Raw genomic sequence first — 12,315 nt, 5'->3', positions numbered from 1 at the left:
TGAGATCAAATTGAGACTTTAGTTTTAAGTCTCCTGCTTGTCAAGTTTTTCTTCCCAATCTTACATGTATCCTCTATAATTTATTTTTCAAATCTTAACAATGTGCTCAACTGTGCAGATGCCTGCAGTCAAAAGCTTCACTTTCAATAAGAACTCAAATATTTTCCACGAGAAAACAAATTTATCTGAGCTATGCTAAATATTTACAGCTCTATAATTCTTACTGTACTGCATGTCTTTTTTTATTTCTCTTAAGGTTGATAGTAAAGTTGATAGACACATAAAACATAACGGAGAACTCCATTAAGTCTCCTGAGCAATGCAATCTTTTTCCTGACAATCCCTTGTGGATGCTATCATTGATAAGAGACAAAATATTTCTACATATGGTTTAAATAGACATCCATTGACTGCGACTCCTTATTCAGCCTGAAAAAGTTTTTTTTTGTGACACAGTGTATCATTTGTGAGAGGAATTGTCACCCCTCTGAACCTATACAGTAAACACCACAATGGTCTACAGACTTCAGTTTGGCAACACATTTCAGAAACTCCAAACAATGTGTTTAATCGATGGAGGTGACAGTAAAGGCCACTGCTCATCTGATTGATACGTTAGTTCATTGAGTCATGTTTGCCATGGTTTGGCCTTACAATTCGAGTGTCATCTATCAGAAGGTGTTTGTGTTAGCAACTGTTCTATAGCCTAATTGCTCGCACATGTGTGGGGCTGCTTAGATTGGGCATGTGTTGATAAATTAGATATCGTATATCGGTCGGAATGAGATGATGAATTGTGGGTGAAAGGGTGAACCGAGATGCATGACTCAAATGTGACTTTGATTATAAAACCAATACGGCTACAGCTCACCCAAACACAATGCAGTCAAAACATGCACTATGATCAACAAAATGAATATTAGATATGTTCAAGTTGTGATTAGGAATGTAGTGCCTTGTTGAAACTAAATGGAATGAGAACTAAACAAAAATCTAAACTTTTTTGTGTGTGTGTGGCTATACTGTGAAGTTCTTCTTGTACAGGATCAAAACATACAACAAAATACACAATCAGTGCCGAAGCAATAAACACAACCTTCAAAAGTAATCTACACTCACTTAGAGGCCAGGCTAAAGTTTGACCTCTCTCTCCCCCACACACACACACATGCGCGCACACACACACACACACACACACACACACACACACACACCTTTCAGGTTAAGATGTCAGTGGGAAGAGAATGTTTCAGGACTCAGCCAGCACATCTGGTTCTGCATTCGGGCCTCAGTGGAGCGGGTTTAGCTGACGGACAGAGGGGCAGGCAGAGGTAAAGTGGGCCCTGGGTGGGGGCTGGGGAGGGGACGACTACGGTTTGACCAGGGGACATGACTCCAGTTGACACCTGAGTCAGATTTCTTAGTGAGAAGGACCTGTCCTCCAGGAATTGTCTTCCCGCCGGAAAACTCTGCTGTTCCCACCCTTTACACTAACCCCAGAAATCCCAGTGGAAAACATGGAGTAGAAACAGTAGCAATGGATGACATTTTAAGATTACATATTTAATTGCTGTGAAGGGGTATTTGACAAATTAAATATGTACATTTTCAAAATTTCCCCCCCACCATTAAGGGTTTAGTTAAAAATGTACATTATATGAAAGTGTAAATTTTAAGTACTGTAACTGGTAACTATTATTTATATTATTTTATTGTTTTATTATTTTATTTTATTTTATCTTTCTTTTTAGCATATTTAATTTTACTTTTTATTTTACTTGTAATAATATTCATCTGTAAATCCTTTAACATGTCACTAATTATTTATTGTTTGTGTGTTTTTTTTTTACTTTCTTGTTCACTTAAATAGTGTAAATAGCATAATAGCATTGTGACAAATGCATTTATTTTATTTTATTTGAAGTACTGTAACTGGTCACCATTTGATTACATTTTATTCTATTTTTATTTTATTTTCATGCTTTCTTGCAGTTTATTCATACGCTGAATAAATGTGCTTATTCATGCGCTGTGACAAATACAATTTTTTTAACGTCCAAATATTCAAAGTATCTTCAAAAATGAGGTCATAATAATAATTACACTATCAGAAATTATAAATACATTAGATATTGTATCGGTCGGAATGAGATGAATTGTGGGTGAAAGGGTGAACCGAGATGCATGACACAAATGTGACTTTGATTATAAAACCAATACGGCTACAGCTCACCCAAACACAATCCTCAAAAAAAGAGGGCATTATAATAAATCCACATCAGAAAATGATGTTTAAAAACTCTTTAGATGAACTATAGTCTGTCACATTACGTTGCATATAATTTTATGTCAACTAAGACAACCCTCTACATACATTATTACTTATACTAATAAAAACATCCAAATCATTTTTGTCCCATGGTTCATGGCAAATAATGTTTTTACATCAGCCAACATACAAATGGTATGCCCATGCATCCATATTATGTTAAAGCAGATGAAAGCCTGTGGTGAGAATCTCACACGGATGACAAATGTTTTTGCCCTCTGTCTGCAACCAGATCTGACAAGGCCAGAGAAGGGAGGAAGTGCACACAGACCAGTCTCATCACATAAATCTCATGTGCTGACCCCTACAAAACCAAGAAAAAGAAAGATCTTTTATAGAACCTGCCATGACAAAACAGGCATTTTTTCAGACGGCATGGATCCTCTTCTGACTATTCTGCATTAATTTATCATTGCTCTTTTCATCTTTGGTTTTGGTCAAAGGAGAGACTGCTGATTTACATCTCGAGAGTTTCCCCAGAAAACTTGCAAAGACATTTTTTAGAGAAATGAAAGCTGAAAATGTTACATTGTGAGAAAGAAAAAAAAAAGTGACAGTGTCATCAAATGAAGTTTAAAACCAGCCAGTGGCTATGTGAAGTTATTTTAAACAAAACACTTCTGACTGTTTACATAGAAGGCCAAGACAGATATATGAGATACACTTTAAATGTATTAATGATGTAAACAAGTTCTTCTGAAAGTGAGCCATAAGAAGAGTGAACTCTTCAGTAGATTTGTTTTTACAGTGATGAGTGGTTTTAAAATAACATTACAGATCCAAAGCACTTTGAGATTCATATTTCATTGCTTAGATTTTGCTTAATGCTTATTGCTTTAATTAATTTAAAGTTAATAAATTAACTTTGTCTCAGATGCTACTCTTAAAATGTATTGAATATATACATTTATTAAATAAATGAAAAAGAAACAAATAACACAAATATTGACATACATAAAATGTTATAACATTAACTGATGGTTGATAGACAGACAGAAATAAATAGATGACAGATAGATAGACAGACAGAAGATAGGTAGATGTGCTTTAGTATGTTTATTAAAGACAATCAAAATAAGTGTAGGCCTACTTAATTAAAGAAAAACAAAAGATTAGTTAAACAATGATTTAAAATGTACTTCAGTAAAACTTAAAGGGGTAGTTTACCAAAAGTTAAAAATTTGTCATTCATTATCATGTGGTTCCAAACCCGTAAGTTTTTCATTCGTCTTTGTTACACAAATGAAGATGGTTTTGATGAAATCTGAGAGTTTTCTGTCCCTCCATTGACAGTTAAAAAAAGAAGTAAAAACATCATTAAAGTAATCCAGTGGTTCCAGTGACGCCTGATTGGAGATTAATATTTGGTAAATTATGTTGTTGTTGTTTTTAAACCACTATAGTCACATGGATAACTTTAATGATGTCTTTACTACCTTTCTGGGTCTTGAAAGTGGTAGTAGCATAGGTTGTCAATGGAGGGACAGAAAACTCTCAGATTTCACTAAAACAGATCATCATTTATGTTCCGAAGATAAAATAAAGTTGTACGGGTATGTTACGACATAAGGGTGAGTAATTAATCACATAGTTTTCATTTTTGGGTGAATAAACTCTTTAATTTGACATTATTGCAATATGCACTTTTTAAAAGTTGCATGTGTTAAGATGAAATTTGACTCTATTTAAAGGTGCTCTAAGTGATGTCACGCGTTTTTTAGGCCAAATTTTTTTTGTCACATCCAGCAAACATCTCCTCACTATCCGCTAGCTGCCTGTCCCGTGACAGTATAAAAAAACGCGGTCTCTGTAGACAGCCCAGGCTCCACAAACGGCAAGAAAAACAAACTGGCCCAGCCTGGACCACGAAACATAACAAACAGTGTTCCATCCAATAACCGACAAGAATGATTTGGGGGTGGGGGTTGGGGGGTTAGTGCGCGTGCACATGAAGGGGGGTGTGGGGAGTGGAGGAGAGAGAAGCATGAAGAGCGAAGTTAGCTAGAGGAGAGATGTCCTAACAACGACTAAGGTTAAATTGTATATTCTTGAGAATTTTTATATGGCCGACACACGACCAAAGAGACGACGTTCCGCTGAACAAATATCAAAGAATAGGGAAAAGGAGAAGGAACGCGAAGTCCCGAATTTACATCGGAAAAGCGTTCAAAAGGTGGCGAGAACTCCACCGGCAGAAGAGCTTCCAATCCGACATTCAGGTGGCTCTGTTTTTGCAGGACAGGTGGGTAAATCCAGTTTGATTTTTCTAAATGGTTCATGACTGTTTCAGGAAGCACGAAAGGGAGGGGGGGGGGGGGGACGGGATGAGGAGGAGGCAGGGTCGAGCTAGCCTCCGTTTTGTTTGACAATACTTTGAACGTCAACAAGAAGTGACGTCACCCAACATCGCTTAGAGCACCTTTAATTAATATTATATTATCTGTAAGTACAGTTAAAAAAATATAGGGAAAAGTGTACGATTTGAAGTACACTACATCTGCATATTTAATACAATCAAGAACACAACACAAGGTAGATAGATAGTTTGGTCTAGGAATAGTCTGACTAGAAATACTCATCATACTCATGACAACTCATAATAATAACTCAAAGTGAAATTGTAAGATTTGGCTCATACAAAAAGGATTTTATGACTTTTTTTCCCCTATTAAAATTCATGGTTATGTTTAGATGTTGGTTGTATATTTTTGTACCACTCAACTAACACAATTCCTTCAGATTTTAGCGCAGTGTGAGATATTAAGCTCTCTACTACAACTCAAGACGAATGGGATCTTTATCTCAGGGGGAAAATCTAATAAGCAAGAGACCTACGCAAAAAGTCTAATTTGTTCTCTATTTAATCTCATTACAGTCTGTGAGAAAAAAAAAGAGTAATCATTTTCCTTTCCCATGGGCATCTCTGTAAAACCGTGGTTTTGAGGCCAGCTTCGGCGATGATTTCATCGGACCTCACATCTCGAAACTGTCGGCGGCCATGTTAGCGTTAGCAACAACAAATACGGTCCTCTCAGCAAATCTCTTTTTCAGGCCGGAGCGTGTGCGAAGACCCTCCGCAGTCGCTGAGTGAGGTAAGAAAACAAACCATTGGGAGTTAATGGGCGAGAGCCACAGTCCCCATGACTGTGTATTTACTTATGTCAACTTCAGACACTGGACACTGATTACATCTATCACAAAGATCTGTCGCAATTACTCCAGCGAATAAACACGGTCACGGGTTCACGACTCGCGTCGACCAATCAGAATCGTCAGCCGAAATTGTGAATTTGTTAATGGTGAAAAATCTGATGACCGATCCCACACACCGCTTTTCCAGTCTTGCCTGGGCAAAGCATTTCTTAATGAAAAAGTAATCTTGAAAAAATCACACTGCCTAATTTTTTCAGTGCCACACAAACAAGTCAGAGGGGGGTGATGAACGAGCGCGCTCTGCGCAGGGTCATCCATCACCTTCGCTGTCCGTTTGCCAGCAGGAACGTGACAGGAACGGTCAAATAACGTTTAGCACACGGGACCCGGTGTTGGGGGGGAGATTACTACTGTCAGGGCCATAATGGATTAGCCTAGGCCAGCCAAGCAGCAGCCAATCAGAAGCCAGCGCCTACATTAGCATAGCTATCAGAGGGCCAGCCAGTCGGCAACGGGGCAAACTTTGATTGACAGATGGAGGTGGCCGCCCGGCAGACACGGCAAGCCAGACTGAGGCCAAACAGAGAGAAGCCAATTATGGAAGGATGCAAGGACATTCATCATTCAGTTAGACACCTGTCCGGCCCTCACAAAGGAGAGAACCTCCATCCCTGCGCACAGAAGATGCTCATTAGATTGGACTGGAGGAAATAAAGGAAACCGGTGGTTCATTGTCAGAGCACAGTGCAGTAAGACAAATGGAGGGCTGGTCTGAACACTGACGGCTGGCGATCCACAGATGTGAGAATGTATAAATGTAAGACCCTCCCGTTTCACATTTACTCTTCTCACTTTCATTTATCTGCATCCCCTCTCTCTCTTTCTCTCTCTTAACATCCTGCTCTCAACAAAAGAGTTCAAACTGTTTTTATCAGGGGAGATATTTTGAGGGTACTCCACGTAGGTCGAACCATCAGCAAGCCCGTCAGTTGTTTGTGGAACGCTGTGAGTTCACACCTAACGTCAAATGCCTCGACACAGAGTGATCATACAATTTAAGCTGAGGTGAGTTTGAATGACGGATGGAGGTTGCAAAAAAACGGCATGCAATTCAACATCCCCACAAACTTCCTTAGTTTGAGCCTCCAAAAAATCCAATAAGCCAGATTAATACAGCTACTCTTCTGTTAGTTTGTGATGAACAAGGGGTTAGTGATGTTTTTTTTAGATCTAAAATCATATTTGCAATTATTTAATCTGATAAAAATGTGTTTACTTTATTAATTTATATTAAAGGTAAGGTAGGCAATTTCGGAGAGGCTAGCAATAGCGAGCTAGCTTTGAAAGCATAAGATCCCACACTCCCTTCAGAGTGTCTCCAAAGCCAAGCCTCCTTCAAAACACATGAACACACACAGTTAACTCATGTCCCAAAGCACATAACATTACAATAACAATGAACGTAAACAACTTAAAGAGCTCTACTTGTATCACCTGACTGCTGCAGATTCATTTCGGCGTCAATAGTGTAGACATAGAAACACATAAATCCGATTCTAAGGACGTTGTTTTGGTTCAGGAGGAACTGTAAAAGTAGGTTGCTGTTTGTTTGTGGTGCTCAGTGACTGTCTGTCTATAACTCTGCATAGCCTAATGAAATGAGGATGACTGCGTGAGCAGGTGCGCAGAGGTATGAAAATGCATATGTTGACAGGCAGGTAGGACAACCTATCATTGCATTTGGACCGAATGCAATGATTGGACAAACTTTGTTTTTGTCCTGAGACTTCAACAGAAGATATATGTACATATATGATATATGTATGTTTTAATATTTACACTACTTTTATTATTGATTGCTATCAGGATGTGAAGAGAGTTTCAACCAGTATAACAAAAAGTGTTGCCTACCCTACCTTTAATTGTAATATGTATAGCATAAAGTCAAAAATGGTGAAAAAAATAAGAGGGTGAAAAAGTAGTTTGCCATAATCTTTTCATTATTGTTATTAGTATTATTGTTAGCCTATTTCTTAAATAAACAGTGAAGCAGTTTTGTTAAAAATATTATTATTATTTGAAAACAAAATCTTCATAAATTTTCGCCACGTGGTGCGACCAACAATGTCATGTGGTGCAACTAAACCTGATAACTACAAATACATGCAAAAACACGATTATTTCATGATGAAAATTAATTTAATTTGGTCTTTGGTTATAATAAAGAAACTAGACTCATTCAAAGAATGACATTCTTTAAGGCAAACTATATGAAGCAGTTTGGCTAAATCTTTATCATTATTTATCATTATTATAAAAAAATAACTAATATTATTCATATATTATTCATATTCATATAAAAATTGTCTGCCAAATCACTGTCATGTACATGTAGAAGTATGCAAAAATAAGTCAATAAGTCAAAAATATAATTTTTTTAGATAAGTTAACCTTTTAATAATAGGGCAAAGTTAGTTCAGGCTGTAACACTTAAAGATATTTATGAATTAATAATTTATGATATTTGTGTATAAAACTTTAAAACCTTTTTTAAATAATGTTCAATATGTGTACACTCACAGTATATAAAGGTGTAAAGAAAATATGTTTTTACTTTCTACTTGATTGTTACACCACATTACATTTTTAGAGTCGTCATATTTAAACTTTTATTAAAAATGGTAATGAAAAAAAAAAGTGGGGATAAGTTACCATATAAAACCAAGAATACAAAAAGTGCTATAAGAATCTATATAAGTGATATATAAGAACTTCCCCTTCTCTTTACCTCCCATTTCTCCTTTTCTGGAGAATAGCAGTTGTTTGTTTAATTTATTATGTATGGACAGCTCATAAGTATTACTCTGCAATTTGGATGAATGTATCTACCAACAACTACTACAAAGAAACACTTACCGCCCGCTGCACATGCGTACACGCCGACAAGAAACATTGTTCTTTCCTCAAAATTGATTCTAGAAGATTGATCTTGTCTAGCTGGCCAATCGGTTTCTCATTGGGGTCATGCCTCATTGGTGTGGGTTCCACCCCCTCCACTGATAAGTCCTCCGCTGCAGAGAAATTAACAAACGTTTGACATTTGTTCCACGTCCCATTGCTCAATAGCCAAGGCTGAGCACATGTTTAATCAACATTCATGTCCCCCAGGGAGCTCTGAGCTGCTTGCATCATCACCCTCTGCCACATTACCAGCCTGTTCCCGGTGCACCCTGGGATTCCGGGGCAGACAGTTGGCACACACGAACCGGCCGAGGGTGAATCCACATGGGATTTCCGTGTGGGGGTAAATATTGTCTTTTCACTCCATACTGTATTGAAGAACAAACTACACCCAGGACCCATGTGGTTTGATTGAAACTCCAATGCTCTGCTGGAGCAAAATGTCACTCACGCATGAGCGCCTTGGTCGGAGCCCATGCTGAGAACGAGCTAGCATCAGGAGGATGATGGGATATGGTGTCCGGGGCAGTGATGTTCGGAATTGCGAGAGGTGCATAAGCAAACAGGGAAGGGGGTTAGAGCTGTTGTCCCTCGATACAGACAGACGTGGGCAGGTCGATCCCCAACATTTGGGCGATGCGAGCTTCTGTCATTTCAGAACAGCTCTGAGGATTGAATGACAATGCTAGTTCATAGATGACAGGAGACCAGGCTCAAAGCTGTTCAAATTTAAATAAGCACCAAGGGATGTGCTCATTAAGAACTTAGGGCCCTATCATTCACCCGGTGCAATGCAGCGCGACGCAAGTGTTTTTTTGCTAGTTTCAGCCTGACGCAGTTCTCATTTTCACGTCCTGCGCCATGTTGTTTAAATAGCAAATGCATTTGCATTTCCATGGGTGTGCTGGACTGAAAACGAGGTGTGTTCAGGCGCATTGTTGGCACGTTGCTATTTTTAGGCAACTGAAATAGACTGCACCAACTGAAACCTGGTCTAAAGTCAACGGCGCAGTAAATATATATATTTTTTGTTATTTAAAGGGTGCCTATAGGCGGGTGGCCTATACACTCTGCTTATTACACAAACAGGGATGCGCAGCAGCACTCAATCTAGCTAAATATTAAAAATGAAATATTACAATGTAAAAGATTAATATTGTGAACATAAAGATATGGTGGAATCCGGCTTGTCCCGTAGATGGTCTTGCTTGTGTGCTTTAACCTCGCGCATGAGCAGATCCGTTTGCTCTCTGGAGAAGCGTTCAGTTTTTCCGCTTGCATATTCTGCCATTTAAATAGCAATCCGCCATGGCGCAAGCACAACTGGCTTTTAAAGGGAATGGGAGATAAGACTCTGGTTGGTTTATTGCACATTATTCCCAAAACACACCCATCACTCTTTAAGAGAATAGGGATTACCCCTTAAGACCATGCGCCGGGCGTGCCAACCATTTTTCCCGTCATTAAACTAGCAAAAGTGGATTCAGACACTTGCGTTTCCGGTGGTTGCCTATATACACAAAAATAAAATCATGGCCATTGAATCAATTTTGATACACATGGAACAACCTGATCTCGTAAAAAAAAAAAAACCTTTTTCATATAACTAACAAAGGTATGCTCTAAAAATGGTGTGGGAACTGGGTTCTCTCAAGTAAAAACAACATCATAAAGACCAAGAACGAATCTGCCAACATCAAATCGAATTTTAATAATGTTACAAGTATGTTCTATTAATGTTATTTAATTAACCTTTTATCTTAACCTTTACAAAACATTAGTGAAAGTAGTGGGAACGTTTCACTAGCTGGGTTTATGAGGTGGTCGATTGTTTGTTTGTTGTGATTTGTATGGAACCGTACGATTATTCAAAACAAGTAAGCATGAAGCTCCACCTAAACATCAGTTGATCATAAGCAAATCATACAAAAACGTATGAACGAGAATAGGGATGCATATATGTTCATTTTTAAAGTTAGCGTTATCGGCCTAATAAAAAAAATTGGCAAATATATTAAAGCCAATAAATAATGGATTATTTCCTTCTGTTGAGACACTTCAGATATGCACCGTTCGCCATGATGGTTTTGAATTGCTTGAAGTATGATTGGAATCACTTCAAAAAAGGAAAATAAAAGTGCAACGTGCAGAGCAAGTCTGTCATATGGCTACATAAAATGATAATGATTCCATCATTAATAATTGTGTGCTTGGGACATGGACTTTAATGGTAAGACTTTGTTTTTGTAATCAGGCTCTCAAACCTTATATAAAACTTGGATTTAGATATATCGGGCAATATATCGGTTATCGGCTTACAAATATAAAGAATTATCGGTTTTCGCTATCGTCCATATCAGTGCATCTCTAAACGAGATCATACGAATTCATACAAATTACCCCCCATTTTACCAAAACGTTAAATAATTGGCATTAGAGAGTGTGTTGCTACCGTTTGATGTTCACAGATACATAAAAGCGCACAAGCGCACATCCAGAAAATTGTTCCACGGCACGCTTCACAATAACACATCCTTACACACACATACTGAGGACAGGCTATGGTAATTCAGCTCTCCATGTGGAGAATTACATCAGTATGGGTGTGCGGTGCAGATCCTGTATAAGTGGATGTGCCAGAGGATGATGAATGACTGAGTAAATACCCAGCATCCCAAGAGCCCTGATACAACCAGCCCAAACCCCCATCCATCTGAGCCTGGTCCGCATCACCTCATTTGTCAAGGAAAACCATTTTCTGTGCAGCCGAGCAGCCAGTTTGGGGTTACCGCTCTCTCCCTTATTACAACCGAGGGGATACGTGGAGGTCTCGTACACTTCTTAGGAATTCCTTTCATGATTCGACGCAGCGTTTTTGTAAGAGATTCCAAGAATTGCATTTTTGTTTAATCGGTAGACATCCCTCGGTCCCTATTTATCAGTTTTCTTTTGCCACTTCGAAAATGATATAGGTCTGCATGCAGGTGCTATTATGCTCCTAGTGTATGTGTGTTCAGGTTAGAGAAGAAAAAAAAAAAAAATATGCGGAAAAGCTATGCAAATTAATAATAATGATACTATTTTTTGAAGTAAATCTGCAGCTCACCACCACAATGTTGTGGTGCTTGGAATGGCTGTCAGTACGTTGCTGTGTGGTTAAGGGTGTTCTTGGTGGTTTCTAGTTTGGTTACTGACCCTTCTCAAAGTTTCTATGATATTCAGGTCCTTATCTTGGATCCCTTGGATTATTTTACTCATTTTATTATGGACCATTTTCACATTTTGGTTTGGAACACAGAAGTGATGAGTACACTGTAAACATTTATTTTCATGATTTGTTATCACAACTTTTTAGCTTTAGTCAAATCAACTTATATAATTAATGTGGTTCACATAACACAATATTTTGAGTTTATATTTCCATTAAATCTCCTTTGTTGTATTAACTCAAATTTTTTATTTCAATTAACTAAAAATTAAGGCAACAAGGTAGCCTAACTTACTTTTTTAAGTGAAGCCAGTTTTACAGTGTAGATTTCTAGGTACATGGCAAAAATATATATTTTTTATATTCCCATTTGCTCCAACAACGGAAAAAAAAATAATACCCTATTAAGAAAAATTAACCATGGTTTTACTACAAATTGAAAAAAAAAGCATGGTTATTGTAACTAAACCATGGGAATTAACCATGGGTTTTGCTTTACACAATCATTTAACTATTGGTATTTGTATTAAAACTGGGGTTATGCAAATGGTAATCAATCTGACAAAAAAAATAAAAATAATAATAATTACTACACTTTTACTAAAATAAAAACCATGGTTAATTTCCGTGCTTTGTTTTACCTCTTTCTTTAGACTGACACAAA

The sequence above is a fragment of the Rutilus rutilus genome, assembly GCF_951802725.1.
Source record: "Rutilus rutilus genome assembly, chromosome: 15".
NCBI classification, from domain to species: Eukaryota; Metazoa; Chordata; class Actinopteri; order Cypriniformes; family Leuciscidae; genus Rutilus; species Rutilus rutilus.
The sequence above is the reverse complement of the archived record's forward strand: the minus strand, read 5'-3'. Positions refer to the sequence as shown.